General features: G+C 36.7%; 1 protein-coding gene across 43 annotated transcripts in view; it reads right to left on the reverse strand.

Moving 5' to 3' along the window:
* Positions 1 to 24,505, reverse strand: part of BAZ2B (bromodomain adjacent to zinc finger domain 2B) — a 396,738-nt gene that overhangs the window by 340,806 nt on the left and 31,427 nt on the right. For 39 of the 43 annotated variants that reach the window (XM_054477916.2, XM_063647532.1, XM_063647507.1 and 36 more), the window contains exon 3: positions 14,305 to 14,407. The gene's annotated coding sequence lies outside the window, so the exon portion shown is untranslated. Of the gene's footprint in view, positions 1 to 14,304; positions 14,411 to 24,505 lie in introns of all 43 variants that reach the window. The other 4 variants (XM_063647499.1, XM_054477918.2, XM_063647497.1 and 1 more) reach the window with 1 other exon arrangement.

A 24,505-nucleotide genomic window follows, 5' to 3' on the forward strand; every position in this document is an offset into this window, starting at 1 on the left:
GACAAAGAAACCCCAAGAAGGGTCAACAAGCTCCATTTAAGATAAATGTCAACAAGTATTGCAGAGAGAGGTAGAAACCTGCCTTCTAAGTTAGCACTAAGAGCACAATTTGCTAGCAGTTTAATATGAAAGTGAGGAAGTATAAGTTTTCTTCTTCAATGCTCTCTATTGAAAAAAATGCCAGAAGAACTTACTAAGTATGTAGGAAAAAAAAGAAAGAAAAGAAAAGAAGAGTGTTTTGAAAATAAACTACAGGCCGGGCATGGTGGCTCACACCTGTAATTCCAGCACTTTGGGAGGTGGATCACTTGAGCTCAGGGCTTCAAGACCAGCCTGGGCAACATGGTAAAACCCCATCTCCACAAAAAAATACAAAAATTAGCTGGGCATGGTGATGCATGCCTGTACTTGGGAGGCTGAGGCAGGAGAATCGCTTGAGCCTGGGAGGCGGAAGCTATAGTGAGCCGAGATAAAAGGTAAAAAGACATGTAAAATAGCATATATTCTGTAAGTAGTTTCCTCTGAGGAAAATATTCACTTTTCATGTGCTTGGTTATTTCAAAGAAGATGCAACAGGAAAGTCAAAGAGAGGAATTAAATAAAATGATAACATGAATTCAAAGGCAATTAGTACAGTGTAAGGAATTGGCTAATGGAAAATAACAAAATAACTTAAACATGCACTATAGTCACATTAAAAGTGAAGAAAGAGGCTGAGGTGGGTGGATTACCTGAGGTTAGGAGTTTGAGACCGTCCTGGCAAACATGGCAAAACCCTGTCTCTGCTAAAAATGCAAAAATCTCCCAGTTTTTATTTTCTTGGAAACATCTTTATTTCGCCTTCATTTCTGAAGGCTAATTTTGTGATATATAGTATTCTTTGTTGTCAGTTCACTCCATAAACCCACCTCCAGGACTTTAAATATACCATTGTATTGTCTTCTGGAGATCACTGTTTCTGAAAACAGCTGATTTTTCTTGCTTCTTTCAAGAGTTTCTTTTTGACTTTAGCTGTCAGCACTTTCACGATAATGTTTCCAGGTGTGGTCCTTTAGTGTTTTTCCTTTATGGGATTTGTTGAGCTTCTTGAATCTCGAGTTTCTATCAAAACTGGGAGGTGTTCATTAATTAATTTCTTCAATTATTTTTTCCCCCCTCACCCTCATACTGGGATGCCCATTACATGTATACTGGTTACCTGGCACTGCATTGGATAATTTCTAATGATCTCATTGGGTAATTTTTAATGATCTTCAAGTTTACTGAGTGTTTCAATTTGCTGCTAAGTCCATCAAGTAAATTTTTCATTTCAGTTATCTTACTTTTAAGCTCTAGAATTTCTATTTGGTTCCTTTTCTATAGATTCTATTTATCTATTTAGAGTCCCCCTTTATGTTGAGTCACTGCTATTATGTTTCCCATTACTTCTTTGAATGTAAGTTTTTAAAAATTTTTCAACATATTTTTAATAGCTGTGTTGAGGTCCTTTGCAAAATCTAACATCTGGGCCCACTCAGATTCAATTTTTAGTGATTGTTTTATTTCCAGAGCATGTCTCATCTTTGCATATCTAGTAGTTTTGACTTTTAGAGAGCATGTAGCAACTCTAAATTCTGTTTTATTTTCCTGAAAGTTTTGTTTATTTATTTTTAGTAACTTGCTTGGACTTAAAGTTCAGAATTTGTTTCTCATGCAGTGTATAGCTACTGATGTCTCTGATTATTCTTTTAAAAATTAATATACTTTTTAAAACAATTGTAGTTTTACAGAAAAATAAGTTGCAAGTACAGAGAGTTCCCATATAAACCCTCAAATCTCTTCCCCAGTTATTAATATCTTGAATTACTGTGGTACACTGGCCACAACCGATGAGCCAATACTGATACATTATTAACTAAAGTTACAGATTACATTAGTGGGTATGCTTTCTGTTGCTTTGCATGAGCTCTGACAGATGTATAATGACATGTATCTACCATTATTGTATCATACAGGATAGTTTCACGATTCTAAAAATTATGTGTTACACCCATTTATCCCTCTCTCCCTACCTCACCCTGAACCCCTGGACGACCACTGCTCTTTTTATTGTCTCCATAGATTTACCTTTTGCAGAATGTCATATAGTTGGAATTAAACAGTATGTAACCTTTTCAGATTGGATTCTTTCACTTGGCAATATGTGTTTAAGGTTTCTCCATGTCTTTTCATTTCTTAATAGGTCATTTCTTTTTAGTACTGAGTAATATTCCATTGTCTGGATGTAACACTCTCATTTTAATTAACAATTCCCTAATGGCATATGATGCTGAGCATCTTTTCATATGCTTATTTGCCATATGTATCTTTTCTTTATATGTTTAGATCCTTTGCTCATTTTTTAATCAGGTTGTCTGTTTTCTTATTTTTGAATTTTAAATAGTTCTCTGCATGTTTGAATAACAGTCATCAGATACGTATTTTGCAAATATTTTCTCCCACTCTGTGGCTTGTTTTTTCATTCTCTTAATGGTGTCTTTTGCAGAGAAGTTTTAAATTTTAATCTTGTACAACTTAACAATTTTTTTCTTTTATGGAGTATATGCTTTTGGTATTGTATCTAAAAATTCCCTGCAAACTCTAGGTCACTTAGACTTTCTCCAGTGTTATCATCCAGGAGTTTTACAGTTTTGCAGTTTTACATTTAGGTCTATCCATGCTTAATTAATTTTTCTGGAAGCTGTAAGGCCTATGTTTAGATTCATTTTTTTGCATGTAGATGTCCAGTTCCAGCACCGTTTATCGAAAGGACTATCCTTTCTACATTCAATTGCCTTTGCTCTTTTGTCAAAGATCCATTGACTATTCTTTGCGTAGGTCTATTTCTGTGTTCTGTATCAATTTGTCCTCTCTTTTATCAGTACCACACTGTGTTGATTACTGTAGCTTTACAGTAAACCATGAAATTGGGGAGTGTCAGCCCTCTAACTTTGTTCTTCGATATTGTGTTGGCTATTCTGCATCTTTTGTCTTTATGTATAAACTTCAGAATCAGCTTGTTGATGTCCCCAAAATAATTGGCAATGACTTTGATTGAGATTCTGTTAAATCTATAAATCAAGTTGGAAAGTACTGACATATTGACATAATAGACTCTTCCTATCCATGTACATGGAATATCTCACAATTTACTTAGATCTTTGATTTCTTTTGTCAGAGTTTTATAGTTTTCCTCATATAGTTCTGGTACATACTTTGTCAGATTTATATCTAAGTACTTCCAGGGTTTGGTGGTAATGTAAAAGGTATTGTTTCTTTAATGTCAAATTCAAATTGCTCATTGCTGGAATATAAGAAAGCAACTGGATTTTGTATATTCACTTCATATTGTGCAGCTTTGATACAAGTATTTATTAGTTCCAGATTTTTTGGTTGATTCTTTAAATCTGCAAACAAAGATAGTTTCATTTCTTCTTTCCCAATCTGCAGGCATTTTGTTTCTTTTTCTTGTCTTATTGAAAATAGGCACTTCAGTATGACGTCGAATGGGAGCGGTGAAAGTGGACATCTCTGCCCTGTTTCTGATCTTAGTGGGAAAGCGTCTATTCTCTCATTATTAAGTATTTTAGAGGTAGTTTCTCTGTTGATGTCTTTTATCAACTTGAGGGAGTTCCCTTCTATTCTCAGTTTGAAAAAGATTTTTATCGTAAATGGGTGTTGGACTTTGTCAAATTGTTTTTATGCATCTATAGATAGGATCATATGATTTCTTTAGCCAGTTGATGTCATGAATTTCATTAGTTGATCTTTGCTAAACCAACCTTGCATAACTGGAATAAATACCAGTTGGTCATGGTATATAATTGTTTTTGTGCACTGTGGGATTTGATTTGCTAATATTTAGTAGAAAAAAATATTTTTTCTGCGACTGGGTCTCGCTCTGTCACCCAGACTGGAGTGCAGTGGCACAATCATGGTTCACTGCAACCTTGATCTCCTGAGTTCCAGAGATCCTCTCACCTAGGCCTCAGGAGTATGTAGAACCACAAGCGTGTACCACCATGCCCAGCTAAATTTTATTTTTATTTTATTTATTTATACTTTTTTGGAGAGAGTCTTGCTCTGTTGCCTAGGATGGAGTGCAGTAGTGCGATCTCAGCTCACTGCAACCTCTGCCTCCCAGGTTCAAGTGATTCTTGTGCCTCAGCCTCCTGAGTAGCTGGGACTACAGGCACGCACCACTGAAGTCCGGATAATTCTTTGTATTTTAGTAGAGATGGAGTTTTACCATGTTGCCCAGGCTGGTCTTGAACTCCTGAGCTTAGGCAATGCACCCACTTTGGCCTCCCAAAGTGGTCTGATTACAGGCGTGGGCCACTGCACCTAGTTAAATTTTATTTGTATTGAACAGATGGGGTCTCCCTACGTTTCCTGGGCTGGTCTTGAACTCCTGGGATCAAGCAATCCTCCCGCCTCGACCTCCCAAAGTGCTGGGATTACAGGTATTAGCCATTGTGGCTGGCTTTAGCTGAAGATTTTTGCACCTATACTCATGAGAGATTTTGATCTGTACTTTCCGTTTCTTGTAATGTCTTTGTCTAGTCTAGTTTGGGTACTAGAATAATTCCAGCTTGACATAATGTGTTAGGAAGCATTCCCTTTGTTTCTATTTTCTGGAAGAGATTGTAGAGAATTTGTATAATTTCTTCCGTTAATGTTTCTGTTCCGTTTCTTTATTCCTACTATTATTTTGTAATCTGGCTTCCTAGAAGTTGCCTGTTTCAACATTACTCAGTGGTCAGCCAGTGGTTGTGGCTCAATCAGCCTCAAGGTTGTGCTCAAATATCTTGAGCCAGTAAGATTTCTATCACTTGCCAATTATCTGTGTGTGGGTTGCAGAACCTACCAAAAGTCTAAGCCAAATATTTAGTGTCCTTTGTCTTTTTACTTTTTGCCAGATGCTCTTGGGTATTCTTTGAACATGTGTAGTTTGCTAGTTAGCAAGGGATGTGTGGAGAGCCCCTATACAGATCTCATTTCCAGGTTTCCCAAGTGGAACTAACTTTTGGTTAACAAAACTGGGGGTTTTCCCCACCACTTTAAAACTAATTTGACAATTTTAGCTGGCAAAGACACAAATTTTTATTCTCCACTTCTGAGTATTCCTCTGACATCAAATGTCATAGTATCCATGACCAATCAAAAGCTGGTAAAACTACCATTCTTGTCCACTAAGTTCCCTGGAGTAGGGGTATAGGAACAGCTCCAGACAAGAAGGCCATTGACTCTCACTATTCATACCCAAAACTGCAACGGTTTTTCAAGAATTAATGTTTCTCAATGTGTTGTCTGCTTTGGGTTGATTTCCAGCGCACAGAAGTTGTTGTTTCTGACAAATTTATCCACTTTTATACTTATTTTTTTGTGAAGAGAAGTCATCAACTATTTCCATTTACCATAACTGGAAGTCCTCTATTCATTACAGTATCATAATTTCATGTATTATTTTTTCATTGAGGTAAAATAAATATACCATCAATTTACTATTTTAACCATTTTGAAGTGTACAATTCAGTGGAATTAAGCACATTCATAATTTTGTGCAACCACCATAATTTTCCATTTCCAGAACTTTTTCATCATGCCAAACAGGAACTCTAAACCCATTAAACAATAACTCCCCATTCCTTTCTCCCCATAGTATTTGGTAAGCTCTATTCTACTTTGTCTCTATTAATTTGCCTCTATGAGGTATCATATATATCACAAACAAGTGAAATTATACATCTATCCTTTCATTTTTGGCTTATTTCACTTAGCATAATGTTTTGGAGAGTCAACCATCTTGTACCATGAATCAGTACTTCATTCCTTTTTATGGATAAATAATATTCCACTGTATAGATACATAACATTTTGTTTATCCTTTCTTCATTTAAAATAATTTGGGTTGTTTCCATCTTTTGGCCATTATGATGCTGCATGAACATTAATCTGTGACTTCTTCTGTGGACATATGTTTTCATTTCTCTTGAGCATATACCTAGTTGTAGATGTGATGGATTTAATGGTAACTCTATGTTTAACTTTTTAAGGAACTGCCAAACTGTGAAAAGCAACTACACATTTTTCTCTCCCATAAGCAGTGTACAAGGGTTCCAATTACTCCATATCCTCATCAATATATATATATTTTTTGAGACAGAGTCTCACTCTGTTGCCCAGGCTGGCACAATTTCAGCTCACTGCAACCTCCACCTTCCATGTTCAAACAATTCTCCCGCCTCAGCCTCCTGAGTAGCTGGGATTACAGTCATGCACCTCCATGCCCAGCTAATTTTTATATTTTTAGCAGACATGGGGTTTTACCATGTTGGTCAGCCTGGTCTTGAATTCCTGACCTCAAGTGATCCACCCGCCTCGGCCTCCCAAAGTGCTAGGATTACAGGTGTGAGCCACTGAGCCTGGCCACCAATATTTTTATTTTAAAAATAGCATTATTAAAGTATAATTGATATACAAAATACACATATGTACAGTGTACAATTTGATAAATTTTGACTTATGAATATACTTGTGAAACAGTACCATAATCAAGATAGTGAATATATCCATCACTCCAAAAAGTTTTTTTATCCCTTTTGTAATCCTTTCTCTCTCCCTACTCCCCTTCTTCCTGTCCCCAGGCAACTAACAATCTATTTCTTGCCACTAGAGATTTGTCTATTTTGTTTAGAGTTTTATATAAATGAAATCATATAGTATGTATTCCCTTTTTGTGTGGGTTACTTCACTTAGAAAAATTACTTTGAGCTTCAGCCATATTGTAATGTGTGAATAGTTCATCTTTCTATATGGCTGAGTAGTATGCCATTGTATGGATATACCACGGTTTCTTTATTCATTAACCTGTTGGTGGACATTTCAGATGTTTCCAATTTGGGGGCTATTACAAATAAAGCTGTTAGGTATATTCTAGTTCAAGAGTCTGTATGGCCATATCCTCTTTTTTTCTTGGGCAAATTCCCAAGAAAAGAGTGAATGAATCATGTGGTTGGTTTTTGTTTAGCTTTTTAAGCTTTTTAAAGCCAAACTGTTTTCCTAAGTAGTTTTACAATTTTATATTCCCACACATAGGGTTCTAATTCCTCTATAACCATGTCAAAACCCAGTGCAGTCAGTTTTAAAAGTTTTATTCCATCTATTTGATGTGTAGTGATATCTCAATGTGTGAGTGTATGTTTGTATGTGTGTTTTATTGTGTAAATTCCCATAATATAAAATTAACCATTTTAAAAGGAACAATTCAGTGATATTTAGTACATTCACAATGTTGTAAAACCATCATCTTTTTTTTTAATTGAGACAAGGTCTCAGTATATTGCTAAGGTTGGTCTTGAACTCTTGGGCTCAAGCGATACTCCTGTCTCCACCTCCCAAAGTGCTAGGACTACAGGAGTAAGCCACGGTGCCTGGCCAACAATCTTATGTAATTGCAAAACATTTTCATTACTCCCTGACCACCCCCCACCCAAAATAACCCATGCCCATGAGACAGGTATTCCCTTATTTCCTCTTTCCCCTGGCCACTGGCAACCACCAATCTACTGTCTGTCTCTGGATTTACCTATTCTGGATATTGCATACAAATGGAATCATACAACATGTGGCCTTGTGTATTTGGTTGCTTTCACTTGGCATGTTATCAAGGCTCATCTGCACTGTAGCATGCACCACTATTCCTTTTTGTTGACCAAAAATAATATTCCATTGGATAGATTATACCACAATTTGCTTATTGATCTGTTGATGGACATTTAGTTCTTTCCACCTTTTGGCAATTGTATATAGTACTACTATAAACATTCATGCACAAGTATTTGTTTGGGTATCTGTTTTTAATTATTTAAGGTATATACCTAAATGTAGAATTGTTTGGTTATATGGTATTTCTACGTTTAACTTTTTCATGTACTGCCAAGCTGCTTTCCACACAGTGGCTGAACCACTTTACATACCTGCCAGCACCATATGAGAGGTTCCAATATTTCCACATTCTCACTGATTCTTGTTTCTTACTTTTGTTTGTTTTGCTTTGTTTTGTTTTTGAGATGAAGTCCTGCTGTCGCCCAGGCTGGAGTGCAATGGCGTGATCTCTGCTCACTGCAACCTCTGCTTCCCGGGCTCAAGTGATTCTCCTGCCTCAGCCTCCCGAGTAGCTGAGATTACAGGTGCCCACCACCATGCCCAGCTAATTTTTTTTTTTTGTATTTTTAGTAGACATGGAGTTTCACCATGTTGGCCAGGCTGGCTTCGAACTCCTGACCTCAAATGATCCACCTGCCTCAGCCTCCCAAAGTGCTGGGATTACAGGAGTGAGCCACTGTGCCCAGCCCTTACTTTTGGTTTTTAAACAGCCATCCTAGTGGTTGTGAATTAGTATCTTATTGTCATTTTGATTTTCATTTCCCTGATGTCTAATGGTGTTGAACATCATTTCATGTGCTTATAAACCATTTATATACCTTCTTTAGATAAATGTGTATTTTGATTCTTTGTCCATTTTTTAAAATGAGCTTTTTATTGAATTGTAAGTGGTATTTATATATTCAAGATACAAATTTCTTATTAAATATATGATTTGCAAATATTTCTCCCATTCTGTTGGTGGTCTTTTACCTTTTTGATGGTGTCCCTAGAAGGACAAAAGTTTTAACATTGGCAAAGTCTAATTTATCTAATTTTCTTTTGTTGTTTTTTTTTTTTTTTTTTTTTTTGAAACAGAGTCTCACTGTCAGCCAGGCTGGAGTGCAGTGGCATGATCTCAGCTCACTGCAACCTCCGCCTCCCAGGCTCAAGCAATTCTCCTTGCCTCAGCCTCCCAAGTAGCTGGGATTACAGGTGTGTGCCACCATGCCCAGCTAATTTTTTGTGTTTTTAGTAGAGATGCAGTTTCACTATGTTGGTCAGGCTGGTCTCGAACTCCTGACCTCAGATGGTCCTCCCGCCTTGGCCTCCCAAAGTGCTGGGATTACAGGTGTAAGCCACCACGCACAGCCTGTTGCTAATGTGTTTTTTTTTTCTTTTTTGAGACAGAGTCACACTCTGTCACCCAGGCTGGAATGCAATGGCATGGTCTGGTTTTGGCTCACTGCAACCTCTGCCTCCTGTGTTCAAGCGATTCTCCTGCCTCAGCCTCCCGAGCAGCTGGTATTACAGGCACATGCCACCACATCGGCTAATTTTTGTATTTTTGGTAGAGACAGGGTAGAGACGGGGTTTCACTATGTTGGCCAGGCTGGTCTCGAACTCCTGACCTCGTGATCCGCTTGCCTTGGCCTCCAAAAATGCTGGGATTACAGGTGTGAGCCACCGGGCCCGGCTGCCTGTTGCTAACTTTTAAAAAACTGTCAAACCATTTTCTAAGGTGGATTACCATTTTACATGTCCACCATCAGTGTTTGCAAATTCTAGTTGGTGCACATCCTAAACAGCATCACATATGGACATCTTTTTTAGTTTTAACAATTGTAATGTGTGTGAAATGGGTGTCTTTGGTTTTAATTTGCATTTCCCTGTTGACTAATGATGTTGGGCATATTTTCATGTGGTTATTTTCACATTCATGCATCCTTTTATGATGTACCTAGGCAAAACTTTTGTTCATTTGTTAAATGGGTCACTTTCTTCTTGTTAGTGAGTTGTAAAAGTTCTGTTAATATTCTGCAAGCAAGTCCCAGTCCTTTGATATATATTTACAATATTGTTCCTCCATGCATGCACTGCATTTTCATTTTATTAAGTGTGTTTTCAAAGAGCGAAAGTTTTAAATTTTGATCTTTAAAAAAAGGCCAATTTATTATATTTTTTTATGATTCATATTTTTTTTTTTTTTGAGACAGGGTCTCGCTCTGTCGCCCAGGCTAGAGTGCAATGGCCCAATTTTAGCTCACTGCAATCTCTGCCTCACTGACTCAGGTGATCTTCCAACCTCAGCCTTCCAAGTAGCTGGGACTACAGGTGCACGCCACCATGCCTAGCTAAATTTTTGTATTTTTTGTAAAGATGGGGTTTCACCATGTTGCCCAGGCTGGTCTCAAACTCTTGGGCTCAAGTGATCCACCGACCTCAGCCTCCAAAGTGCTGGGATTACAGGCATGCGCCACCATGCCCAGCTGATTCATACTTTTAAAATTCTAAGAACAGGCCAGGCATGGTAATCCCAGCATTTAGGAGGAAAAGTGGGTGGATCACTTGATGTCAGGAGTTCGAGACCAGCCTGGCCAACACAACGAAACCCCGTCTCTACTAAAACACACAAATTAGCTGGGTGTGGTGGCACATGCCTGTAATCCCAGCTACTCAGGAGGCAGAGGCAGGAGAATTGCTTGAATTCAGGAGGCGGAGGTTGCAGTGAGCCAAGATCAGGCCACTGCACTCCAGCCTCGGCAACAGAGCTAAGACTCCATCTGAAGAAAACAAAACAAAACAAAACAAAACACACATGGACACAGAGAGGGGAACATCACACACCAGGGCCTGTTGGGGGGTGGGGGGCAAGGGGAAGGATAGCATTAGGAGAAATACCTAATGCACGTGGGGCTTAAAACCTAGATGACAGGTTGATGGGTGCAGCAAACCACCATGGCACATATATACCTATGTAACAAACCTGCACGTTCTGCATATGTATCCCATAACTTAAAGTATAATAAAAAAAAAAAACTAAGAATAATTTTCCCATTTCTAGATTGCAAAGATTTTTCTCCTGTTTTTTTTTTTTTATTTTTTTCTCAGCTATTTACAGTGTGAGGCTTTAGATTTAAGTTTATAGTTAATTTTGAGGTTTTTTTTCTTCAATATAAGATAGGATTAATAATTTCTCCCCCATTTTGGCAGTCAATTATATCAACATTTTATTGAAAGGACTCTCCAGCCAGGCATGGTGGCTAACACCCATAATCCCAGCACTTTGGAAGGCCAAGGCAGGTGGATCACTTGAGGCCAGGAGTTTGAGACCAGCCTGGCCAACATGGTGAAACCTTGTCTCTACTAAAAACGCAAAAATTAGCCAGGCATGGTGGCACATGCCTGTAATTCAAGCTACTCAGGAGTCTGAGGCACGAGAATCGCTTGAACCCAGGTGGTGGAGGTTGCAGTGAGGTAAGATTGTGCCACTGCACTGCAGCCTGGGTGACAGAGTGTGACTCTGTCTCAAAAATAAATAAATAAATAAATAAATAAATAAAAGACTCTCCATTCCCTCACTAAATTACCTTAGCATGCTTGGTGAAAATCAGTTAATTATATATGTGTGTCCCAGGCCTATTTTAAGATTTGATTCTGTTCCATTGGTCCACGGGCTTTTCATTTTGCCAATAACAAAGAGTTATAACTTGAAGTCTTGAAATCTGGATAGGTTCTCCAATTTTATCATTTTAAAAACTACATTGTCTATTATTGCTTGTTTGTTTTTATGCATTTTCAAATTGATTTTACCATCAGCTTTTCATGTTCTCTCAAAATGGTCTACTGAAATTTTAATTGAAATTATATTAGTTTTATTAATCAATTTCATTAGAAGTAACATGTCAACAATCTTGAGTGTTGTAATTCATCAACATGGTATATCTGTTAAATTCAGTCATTTAAAAATTCTCTCATCAGTGTTTTATAGTTTAATGGGTAGAGATTGTAGATGTATTTTGTTATATTTATTCCTAAGTATTATTCTTTTGATGAAATTTTTAAAAAATACCAATTGTTTGCTACTAGTATATAAAATATTCAACTCATTTTATATTAACATTATATTCTTTAACATTGTTAATTCATTCATTTGTTCTAGTAGTTGCTTTTGCAGAGGGACAGTTTACTTTGTCCTTTAGGATCTTTATACACATTATTGCTGTTATTCTTTTGCCCTAATGCAATGTCTAGAGCATTTGTTACAATGTTAAATATAAATGATGAAAGAGATCATTCTTTCCATGTTTCTAATCGTCGGGGTAATATATTCCATCTTTCACTGCTATGTATGATGTTAATTGGGGGTTTTCCAGTATATACTCCTTTTCAGGTTAAGAAGTTCCCTATCATTCCTGGTTTACTGAGTTTATATCATGAATACATGTTTAATTTTGTCTACTGCTTTCTCTTTTATCTCAATCATTTAGGTAGGTACATGTTTATTTTGTTTTTCTTTTCAAATAATCAGATATTGGTTTTGTCAGTTTTCTCTCATCTGTTTTTTGGGTGGTGGATTTCTGTTCTTATCTTTATTCCTTCCTCCTTCTATATCTTTATTCCTTCTTCCTTCTACTTAGTTTAGGTTCAATTTGCTTTTCCTAGTCTAGCTTCTTAAAATCTCAGGTCATTAATTTTAGAGCTTTGTTTTCTAATTTAAGAAACTGAAATGGGCTCACGCCAGTAATCCCAGCACTTTGGGAGGCCGAGGCAGGCTGATCACTTGAGATCAGGAATTTGAGACCAGCCTGGACAACATGGCGAAACCCCATCTCCACTAAAATACAAAAATTAGCTGGGCATGGTGGTGCATGCCTGTGATTCAGGCTACTCGGGAGGCTGAGGCAGGAGAATTGCTTGAACCTGGGAGGCAGAGGTTGCAGTGAGCTGAGATCATGCCACTTCATTCCAATCTGGGCAACAGAGCAAGAGATTCCGTCTCAAAAAAAAAAAGAAATTGAAGTTATGTCACCCTGTAAGCACTGCTTTATCTACATTCTTCAAGTTTTGACCTGTTGTATTTTCATTATCATTCCCTTCAAAGTATTTTCTAATTTCCTTTTTGATTTCTTCTTTGTCCTATTTTTTATTTAGGGGGGTGTTAAGTTTCAAAATATTTGGTATTTTCCTATCTTATTGTCATTGAATTTTAATTCTGTTGTGGTAAGAGAACAAACTGCATAATTTCATTCCTTTTAAATTTGTTGTTTTGTTTTATTGTCTATCACATGGTCTCTCTTTGAGAATACACCATGTGAACATAAAAAAATATGTATTTGGCAGTTATTTAGGTATAGTATTCCAAATGTATCCATTAGATCAAATCAGTTCAAATCTTCTATGTCTTTATAGATTTTTTTTTTTTAGTTGTTCTATCAATTACTGAGAAGGGGGTGTTAAAATCTTCTACCATGATCTCAAGTTTTGCTTCATGTATGTTTAAGTTGCTGCTACACAGGCATTTGTGATTATGTTTTCTCAGATTGTGCCTTTTATCATTATGAAATATCACTCTTTACCTCTGATAATACCCAGTCTTAAAACCGATTTCATCTGATGTTAATATAGCTGTTTCTTCTTTTCATGCTGTTTACCTGGTATAGTTTTGTCTATTCATTTACTTTCAATATATTTGTATTTTTAGGCCTGAGATAAATCTCTTGTAGGAAGTATAGTTTGTTCTTTCTTTTGTATCTGCTCTAACAACCTACCTTTAAATTTTAGTATTTAGACGCTTAATATTTAATGTGATTATTGTTATCACTGAATTTCATTTAATAATTTTATTACTTGGCTCTATTATCTCTATGTGTTGTTGCAGTAGTTCCTGTTGTTCTTTCTTTCCTGTTTTTTTTTCTTGAGATCGAGTCTTGCTCTGTCGCCCAGGCTGGAGTGCAGTGGTATGACCTCGGCTCACTGCAACCTCCGCCTCCCGGGTTCAAGTGATTCTCCTGCCTCAGCCTCCCAAGTAGCCGCGATTACAGGCATGCACCACCATGCCTGGCTAATTTTTGTATATTTACTAGAGATGGGGTTTTACCGTGTTGGCCAGGCTGGTCTCAAACTCCTGACCTCAAGTGATCTACCCGCCTCAGCCTTCCAAAGTGCTGGAATTACAGGCGTGAGCTACCACGCCCAGCCTCTTTTCTACTTTTTAGAAAGATAATTTAAATACTCTTTAGTACTGCATTTTAACAATTCTATTGGCTCATGAATTGTACCTCTTTGTATTTTATTTTTAGCGATTTCTGTAAGGATCACAATATACATCTCTGATCTTTCAGAGTTCAAGCAGAACACTGCATCTCTTCTCTTCATGTAAAATACATGCACCTTGCAAGCATATAGGTCCCTTTAATCACCTGCCCCCTTGCCACATACCATACATTGTTATAGTTTTATGTATTTCATAGTAGTTGTATAAATTACTTATTGTATATTAACAATGTAAATATGTATTACATCTGCATACACTGAAAACTCCAAAACTCCAATGTTATAATTTTGTTTTAAATACCCAAAGGTCATTTTAAAGGACTTAAGAGGATAACAGTCTTTTATTTTTTTCCAGATATTTACCATTTCTGATGTTCTTCATTTGCTCCTGAAGATCCAAGTTTTCTGTTAACATCATTTCTTGCTCAGTTGAAGAACTTCCATTATCATTTCTTGTAGTATAGGTCTGCTGGAGACAAATTTCTCTTAGTTTCCCATTTGTAAAATTGTCTTAATTTTGCCATCATTTCTGAAGGATACTTCCACTGGACACAAAATTCTGGACTGACTGATTTATTGTTTCAGGTTTTAAGATGATGTTATACTGTTTTCTGGCCTCTATGTTTCCTGATGAAAAAATGTTGGCCTTCAAATTATTGTTCTTTGGTATGTAAAGCAAACTTTTCTCTGTCTGCTTTCATAATTTTTTCTTTATCTTAGGTTTCAGTTTATAAGTGTGTCTAGGCCTGCTTTTCCAAGAATAGTACTCACGGTTCTAAACTGCACCTCAATATGCCTCATCCCTTGATTTTGTCAGGTCAAATACATTGATCCTTTAAATCTGGTCCTCCCTTACTGCCTACTATCTTCACTCATAAGCTGTCAAGGTTGATGTTCAGAACTGCTGACTTACTGGTTAATGTTTTCTAATTCATTTGGGTCACTGGAGCTCCTTGCAATACCTTCGTTCTCCCAAAGAACCATTTCAAATAAAAAAAAAAAAAAGCACGCAAGGGTGATACACATTAAGACAGAAAATAATTGGTAGCTATACAGGACACAAATAACTAATTCTTTCTAGAAGGTACTATCTCAAATACTTTTAAAAGTGAACCCAAGGAGGCAATGTTTTTAAAATGAGTTTAAATATAACATCTCAATTTTAAAAATAAAAGAACATATCAGGTACAACAGTTATTTATTGGGACAATTTCACCAATTAGACAAAAAATAATAATTGCCCCGTCCTGCTGAACTTTTCAGAGGCCTGGTCAGTCAATGAATATGAACTCTTTCTGCTCAGGAATACTCAGTATATTAGTCAAACTAGCAGAAATAGTTTATGTATTCTTAGTAAATAATCTGATATATTTATATAATGAAGACCAAACACTAGAGATGCTTAAGCTAATGGCCTTTCAGATTTGGATAGCATGTTGTTTTTCCCTCTAATGGCCACTTCTCATGGATATATAATTTTTAATCATATCAACAAATTCCTTTATAAAACAACTAATCCTAACTCTATGTAATATTGTTCCACAACTCTTAGAATAGTTCTCTTGGGAGCCGCTCAAGAATACAACCATGTTGTCAAACTTTAGCGTGACTTGAAAATTCTTCACCTCATTTTCATCCCAGAAACATTTTGCTTCTTTTTTCCTTTGTGTACATATTGTTATGTTATATTAGGCATTATTATTTCATTTTCCATATAAACATTCTAAACTTTTGTATAAGACATGAGAATAGTTTTCTAGTTGCAACAAAATAATAATTTTGCTTTAGAATATAAGCCTGCTTATAATCAATTGAGACAATTAGGATTTATGGTACACATTTCAAAAATGTTGAAGAGGAAGTGGTGTTAACAACCGTGAATGTACTTAAGGATTTTATTTTAGCTGATTTATACCAGTCAATCACATAAACACACAAATTGTGAAGTTTTAATTGTTAAATCCAAGGGATCTCACCCACATAAACAATGTTGAACAATGGCCAATATTGTCTTTTTCCTTCCCATAATCTCCCCACTTGGAAAGACAAAAAGAAGATAAAACTATGCAATTTTCATTAAAATAGAAAGTAAACAACACCACATCCTGTACAGAATCCTGGGGCCTTAGAATCCTCATGGAAATACAGTTGCCAGTGATGCTAACCAGAGTGAAGGTTTTTCCAGGTATAAGCAGCATCTACTTTATTCTTTTGGAGAAAGGGAGGTGTTATGGCTTCCTGACTCCTCCCCCTGAATAGACAGAAGACCAGTGAGGAAGAATACGATTCTAAAAGCTGACAAGTATAGATTTAGAAATTTAATATGCAATAAAGGGGTTATCTCAGAAGACTAGAGGAAAAATGCACTTTTTAATAAATAATGTTGAGATAACTAGATAGCTATTTGGAAAATGATATATCTGGATCAATTCTGCACACCAAACATATGCGTACACCCCAAGTAGACCTAAGTTCTAAATGTAAAGTATGAAATGATACAAAGAGTGAAAGAAAACATATATTAATTTCTTTATAACTTAGGTATTGAGAAAGACTTTATATATATGACTCAAACTCCAGATTCATTGAAAGAAAATATTGACAAATCTGTTACATAAAAATGAAAAACTTCTGCATGGCAAAAAACATCGTAAGTAAAGTCCAAAGACAAATGATAAGCAGGGAGGAAATACTTGCAACATAAAACACAGGTAATAGGCTAATATTCCTAATATATAAAGAACTCTTAGATAACCAATTAAAAACTCTAAAATCCCAATAGAAAAATAGGCAAAAAAATTTAAACAGATGATTCAGAAAAATAATATGAATTGGCTCTTAAACATATGAAAATACATTCAGCTTCACTTTCATGAGGCAAATGCAAATTAAAACTACACTAAGATACCATTTCTCACCTTTAGACCAGTAAAAACTCTAAAGTTTGACAATTACTCTGTTGGTGAGGCTGTGAGGAAATAGGAACTTAACCATTGCTGGTGGGATATAAAATGCTATGATCTCTATAGGGAAGAGATCATTTGGCAACGTCAAACAAAACTACAAAACTACAAAAGTGTTTATCCTTTGATTTAACAATTCCATTTCTGGAATTTACCCTGAATATACAGCTCTAAATGCGTAAAAATATGTATGTACAAGGTGATGAATTGCAGCACTATTTGTAATTGCAAAACACAGGAAAAACACATAAATGCTCTTACATTAGTAGGTTAAACTATGGACACCCACAGACTGTACATCACAAATTATGTAGCTGTAAAAAAAAAAAATGAAGATATCTATGAACTGATAAAAATATATCCAGGATATATTAGCCAAAAATCAAACAAATCAAAACTATAAAAAAGTACATAGAGTAGCTATCTTTTCTGAAAGAAATAAGTATAATTACATATGAAGATATACATATTTTCGCACACACACAGAATGAAAACCAAAAAGCAAAACAAACAAACAAACCCTCTAGAGGAATGATAACCAGAAATGAAAAAAACTACTTATCTAAAGAAGATGAGTGAGAGAGTAGAAGAGACAGAAGAAGGAATGACATTTCATTGATTACATATTTTTGTATAGTTTTTATTTAAGAACATTTAAGAGTAAATGATATAATTAATTTTTTTTTTTAATTTAAAAGAACAGGAACGTCAGATGCAGTGGCTGATACTTGTAATCCCAAGCACTTTGCAAGGCTGAGGTGGGCAGATTGCTTGAGCCAAGGAGTTCAAGACCAGCCTGGGCAACATGGTGAAACCTTGTCTCTACAAAAACTACCTGAGTGTGGTGGCATGTGCCTGTAGTCCCAGTTACTTCGGAGTCTGAGATGGGAGGATCACCTGAGCCCACTAAGTGAGGGCTGCAGTAAGCTGTGATCACACCATTGCACTCCAGCCTGGGCAACGAAGTGAGACACTGTCTCAGAAAAAAAAAAAAGAAAGAAAGAAAAGGAAAAGGAAAAGGAAAAGGAAGGGGAGGGGAGGGGAGGGGAGACGAGACGAGGGGAGGGGAGACGAGACGAGGGGAGGGGAGACGGGACGAGGGGAGGGGAGACGGGACGAGGGGAGGGGAGACGGGACGAGGGGAGGGGAGACGGGACGAGGGGAGGGGAGACGGGACGAGGGGAGGGGAGACGGGACGAGGGGAGGGGAGACGGGACGAGGGGAGGGGAGACGGGACGAGGGGAAGGGAGACGGGACGAGGGGAGGGGACGGGACGGGACGGGACGGGACAGGACAGGACAGGAAAAGAAAAGAAAAGAAAAAAGAAAAGAAAGGAAAAGAATGGAGGCTGGGCGCGGTGGCTCATGCCTGTATTCCCAGCACTTTGGGAGGTTGAGGTGGGCCGATCACTTCAGGTTATTAGTTGGAGACCAGCCTGGCCAACATGGTGAAACTGCGTCTCTACTAAAAAATACAAAAATTAGCCGGGTGTGGTGGCATGTGTCTGTAATCCCAGCTACTTGGGAGGCTGAGGCAGGAGAATCACTTGAACCTGGGAGGCAGAGGTTGCAGTGAGCTGAGATTGTGCCATTGCAGTCCAGCCTGGGTGACAAGAGTGAAGCTCTGTCTTAAAAAAAAAAAAAAAAAAAGAATGGGGAAAACCTAAAGTTGAATACCTGAAGAAACAAATAAATGTAAGGATTTCTGAATAAATAACATAGCCATATAGAACAAGGAAAATAACTAATCCAAATAATTTCTGAACGCAGTATTTGAGGTATATACCTTTCACTGGAAAATAAAGAGAAATGCAAAAATTTCTTGAGCTCTACCTTAAAAGTCTATTGTTTGTAGTAACATTGGAGCAGCATTTTTGTATGATTTTGTCTTTGTTGCAGCATTAAGCAAATGAGAAAATATATAAAACACTCTTGGGGAGCCAGAGTACCTCACTGGCGGAGAAGGAACACACAAATACGGAACTGGGGAGGACAAGACAGAATCCTCTCATTTTAGACTGGAATAAGACTTATTATAAGCTGGCACAGTGGCTCTTGCTTGTAATCCTAGCACTCTGGGAAGCCTAGGTGGGAGAGTCACTTGAGGCCAGGAATTGGAGACTGTCTCTATTATAATAAGTAAATTAAAGAGGCAATAAAATATTAAATTTTTTTTAAGTTATCAACACATCACACTTCTTCAGTTAAAAAAAAAAGGCACAACAGAATACAATTTAACAAATGTTAAACGAACCCATTAACTGTAAAAATCCTCTAATTCCTGAATCATAGATAGGAAAAATTTGTGTACATTAGTGAAGCTATTCACTATCTCTGGTGAAGATAGGATATGAGGGAATAAGTTTAAGGTGAAAATGTGATAGCAATGTATGTAGAGCTTTATAAAGGGAAACCTCTCCAGTTATAGAATTGTGAAACCAAAGAAAGACAATCTGAAGAAATACTAAAAAACAGATCAATTATTTTTTGGAGATAATTAAGGTACACTTTTATCTAAAATAATGTACAGAAAATGATTCTCCAGATTTCCCCAACTGATTTCATAATTATCTACCTATTTTCATATTTCCCCATATATCATCTCTTTAGAGAATATAACGAAATCCCAGCTTTTCTATGTGAAAGGTTTCAATTACCTTTGTTTCTTTTTTTTTTTTGAGATCGGGTCTCACTGTCACCCAGGCTGGAGTGCAGTGGCGTGATCCTAGCTCACTGCAACCTCCACCTCACACGCTTAAGCTATCCTCTCACCTAAGCCTCCCAAGTGACTGGGAATACAGGCGCACCCCCTGCGTTTGGCTTTTTTTTTTTTTTTTGAGACGGAGTCTCACTGTCACCCAGGCTGGAGTGCAGTGGTGCGATCTAGGCTCACTGCAACCTCCACCTCCCAGGTTCAGGTGATTCTCCTGCCTCAGTCTCCCAAGTAGCTGGGATTACAGGCACCCACCATTGCACCCGGCTAATATTTGTATTTTAGTAACGATGAGGTTTCACCATCTTGGCCAGGCTGGTCTTGAACTCCCGACCTTGTGATCTACCTGCCTCGGCCTCCCAAAGTGCTGGGATTACAGGCTTGAGCCACCACGCTTGGCCTAGGCTAATTTTTTTTTTTTTTAGTACAGATGAGGTCTTCCTATGTTGCACAGGCTGGTCTTGAACTCCTAAACTCCAGCAATCCTCCTGCCTTGGCCTCCCAAACTGCGAGGATAATAGGTGTGATCCACCATGCCTGGCTTCAATTATCTTTTCTGAATAAGATATCCTGTAAACTTACTGATATTAGTGACTTGGTTCTTTGTGACACTTCACAGATATTTGTATATATGCACACACCACTATTCATGGTATTATATTTCTCCTAAATGACAATAGTAAACCTTTACCATATTAAATTTTCTCATTCAAGTGGAAAAATTAAAAATATGTAGTCATTTTAAGCTGAGCATGTGATGGGTGCCTGTAGTCCCAGCTACTTGGGAGGCTGAGGTGAGAGGACCGCGTGAGCCCAGGCGTCCAAGCCCAGCCTGGGTAACACAGTGGTATCTAAATGTGCACACACACACACACACACACACACAGACGCAGAGTTGTTTTAAAGTTGAGTAATTCAAGGCAAATTCATAAAGACAGAAAGTAGATTAGAAGTTACCAGAGACTGGGTGCAATAGGGAGTTATGGCTAAATGGTTACAGTTTCTATTTGTGGTGATAAAAAAGTTTTGGAAACAGTGGATGGTTGCACAATAGTGTCAGTGTACTTAATGCCACTGAATTGTAGGCTTTAAATGATTAAAATGGTTAAATTTATGTTACATAAGTGTTATAATTTTTAAAAGTGGTTAAAACAGAAGTTTTGTTATATATATGTATATATAAAAAACAATTTTTAAAATTGAGTTGTCAATTAAAATAAAATTGTCAGCCCTTATTGGATAGAAGTCCTGTATTGTGCTGAAAGGGAATCTTCAACACTGATAATGATGGATAAAGATTAAAGCTTATACAATTACCAACAAACACATATATTTTCTTGAAAAGTAATAAAATATATAGTTATATGATAAAAATTCTCAAGAAAAAATTTGAACTCCTGAGAATACACAGCTTCCTTCATTTTAAAGATAAGAAAGAGGAAAAAGTCTACGAAAACAAAAAGCCTTGTCCTTTTCTAATATTTTTTTCTAAACTCTTTAAAAGACTGAATACAACACAATGATATTTTGTTTCAAACCTTTGTTTTAAAGAAATCCTTAATATTTTGTGTAACTATGCTTTTGCTAATTATATGTAGAAGACATAAAATAATTAATAAGCCATGAAATTAATATAAGTTTTTACAGTATGTTTTAAAAGAGGCAAGTTATCATTCACTATTTTTTATAGTATCAAAGAAGGGGACAGAAAAACCCAGGAGAAAAAAATTGCACTGTGTCTTAAGTGCTACATTTTATTTCTTATTTTGTATCTATCATTAAACATCTGTGAGGACAAAATACACTTATAAAACAAATAATGCCACATATTGCAACAATGGAGAGTCATTCAAAGACAGTCATTTAAAGTCATTCATATTTGGGTTTCACAATTTGCTATTCGAGCATAGAGGACTTCATTCTTAGTTCAGAAGCTTAATTTTCCCAAATCCAGATTACTATAACATTTAGGAAGATAAAAACAAGTGGATTTGTTCTTTGTTTTCTCCCCTCTTTTCTGGGAATTAAACTTAAAGCTGCACCAAGTTACTTCAGAGCACCAGAAACAAATGCTATATTGTTTACATCCCCATCTAGTGGTCTTAAATTTCTGTTCTGCATAGTATTCAAAAAATAAATACTTAAAGATGAAAACTTAAACAAAATTATCTGACAAAAATTAACACAAACCAAAACTTTACAGCTATGAGAAATACTATTATGTTACCTAGTCTCATGCTATTACAATTAGAATGGAATGGAATGGCAGAGACTATGTGAAGCCACTAGAAAAAATAAGGAGCATTTTTCTGGAGCATCTATTTTACGTAATGCTAAATAATTTAAAACATTTTGTATTAATGCAAACATAGTCTGGAATAAAATGTTTACTAGCATTTCAGTTTGAGAAGCACAGGGTACAAACTTCTCATTCCATTGAAAAAGAACCTAATAACTTGAGCAATTAAGTTATTTGATCAAGTTCCCTCAACCTGACCATAATAGAGCAGTATCAATAATATAGATATTTTATACTTTTTCCATTACAAAATACAAATACAAAATACTAAATACCAATCCCAAGTGCCTAATTGCAATATACTTTATTCTTTGCATATAGTTTCTTAGACATTTTATTCTAACCCCCAGAATTTCCCTGTTACTTCATATCACAGCACACTTACAACCTGTAAAGTGTGCTTCATACACAGCACACTTACAACCTGTACTAAAAGTACTATTTTCCATTCTAGTGGTGCATGCCTATAGTCCCAGCTACTCGAGAGGCTGAAGTAGGTAGGACTGCTTGAGCCCAGGAGTTAGGAGCCAGCCGGGGTAACATAGTGAGACCACCTTGTGTCAAAAAAATAAACTTATTATTCTACACTTTTTCCTAAAATTGATTTAAAATTATGAAACTGATTTGATGGTAGGGGAGGCAAATAGTTCTGTAAACTTAAAAACATATACAGATTTATGTCACTACCACCACAATCACAATACAGAACACCTCTATCACATACACCTCCAAAATCCCTTGTACTATTACTTTTGCAGTTTCACAATCCCTAACCCCTGATAACTACTGATCTGTTTTCTAACAGTATAGGTTTGTCTTGTCAAGAATAGCTTATAAATGGCATGATACAGAAGGCAACCTTTTTGAGAATAGTTTCTATGCTGCATGACTTTGAGATTCACTACTCAAGATGTTGAATGCGCCGGGCACGGTGGCTCACGCCTGTAATCCCAGCACTTTGGGAGGCCGAGGCGGGCGGATCACGAGGTCAGGAGGTCGAGACCATCCTGGCTAACACGGTGAAACCCCGTCTCTACTAAAAATAGAAAAAATTAGCCTGGTGTGGTGGCGGGCGCCTGTAGTCCCAGCTACTCGGGAGGCTGAAGCAGAATGGCGTGAACCTGGGAGGCAGAGCTTGCAGTGAGCCAAGATTGCGCCACTGCACTCCAGCCTGGGCGACAGAGCGAGACTCCGTCTCAAAAAAAAAAAAAAAAAAAAGATGTTGAATGTGGGTTCATTCCTTTTTTTTCTTCTGACTCTGTTAAAGGTGACATGCTTTTTTATTGCTGAGCAGTATTCCATAGTATATTATATATGTGGTAGTATATAGAATGGTATAGTATGAAGTAAAATAGCAGAGTTTGTTTATATATTCATCCATGAAAGAACATGTGGGTTGTTTTCTGTTTTGGGTGATTATGAATAAAATGGCCATCTAGGTTCTCTTCTACTGAATAATTTTTAAATGTAGGTGATTTAACATTATAAGCCTTTCCTAATTTTGACCTTTATACAGAATGTGATATGAAAATGTAACTTCCATAAAAGTAATAATTTAAATAAATGCTTTCAATGCCTAAATTACTTCATCACTATTCAGGAATTGGCATTAAGAAGACAATTATTCATATTTATATATGAGAAAAGTGAAATAGGAAAATTAAACTTCTTTTAAACATGATGCTATATAATAATTTACTTAAAAACCTAGGAAGGAAATGCCAAATACTTGGGCCACCATTCCCTCTTTCTCTGCCCAGGGCATACGTCAAAAATCATTCAAAGTGCACTTTGCTATAGAGTGCTGATGCAGCCTCAATGCTCTATGCACAGTTCTAGGCAGTAATTACTACATAATCAGAGTTGGGGCTCCCATTGCGATGAATTTTGTATCTCTGGCTTAGGCAAAATTATTCTCAACAAACTCTAATCTATAAAAATTATTTTTGCTTTAAGGAAAAAATTGTGTTCTGTAACATTCTTAATCCTAGGCTTATTATGTTAATAATGTGTGATTTTTTACAAGACTGAGCAAGAAAAACTACTGGGGTAGTTCTGGACAGCCATCAGTTAGTACCAGAACAAAATCCAATGTATACAAGAGAAAAAAGTATAATCTTACAAAAAGGAAAGCAAGGACAAAGAGGAAAAGAAGATGAAGATTACAACTTGTTAAGAAATCGAAGAATCTTTTTTATTATCCATTGTGTTAAGCTAATTCTTTGAGCTTTGTGTCAGCCTCTGTGGAGTAACGCTCACTAAATATGCTGTATGTGATAATAAGGGATCAGAGACAGGCTCACTATTTGAAACTACAGGTAGCTGCAGGACAGGAATAATATATATTCCTTATCCTTATTCCTGTCCTTTGCAGTAGGAGCTGTTACCCCCTATTGCAAAATAAGGCTACAAAATGTGCTACCAACCTATTGCCTGGGCTCCAGTTCTATGGAGTTATATTGGCCCAGCAGACAGGAAGACAAAAATATAGCCTCATCATCATGCCTGTCAGGATGAGCAGTATCCCTAAATAATATTACAGTGTAACAGCTCTGAAATGATGATACAAAACCTATTGGTAGACTGGGGC

The sequence above is a fragment of the Pongo pygmaeus genome, chromosome 11 (genome assembly GCF_028885625.2).
Source record: "Pongo pygmaeus isolate AG05252 chromosome 11, NHGRI_mPonPyg2-v2.0_pri, whole genome shotgun sequence".
Classification (NCBI taxonomy): Eukaryota; Metazoa; Chordata; class Mammalia; order Primates; family Hominidae; genus Pongo; species Pongo pygmaeus.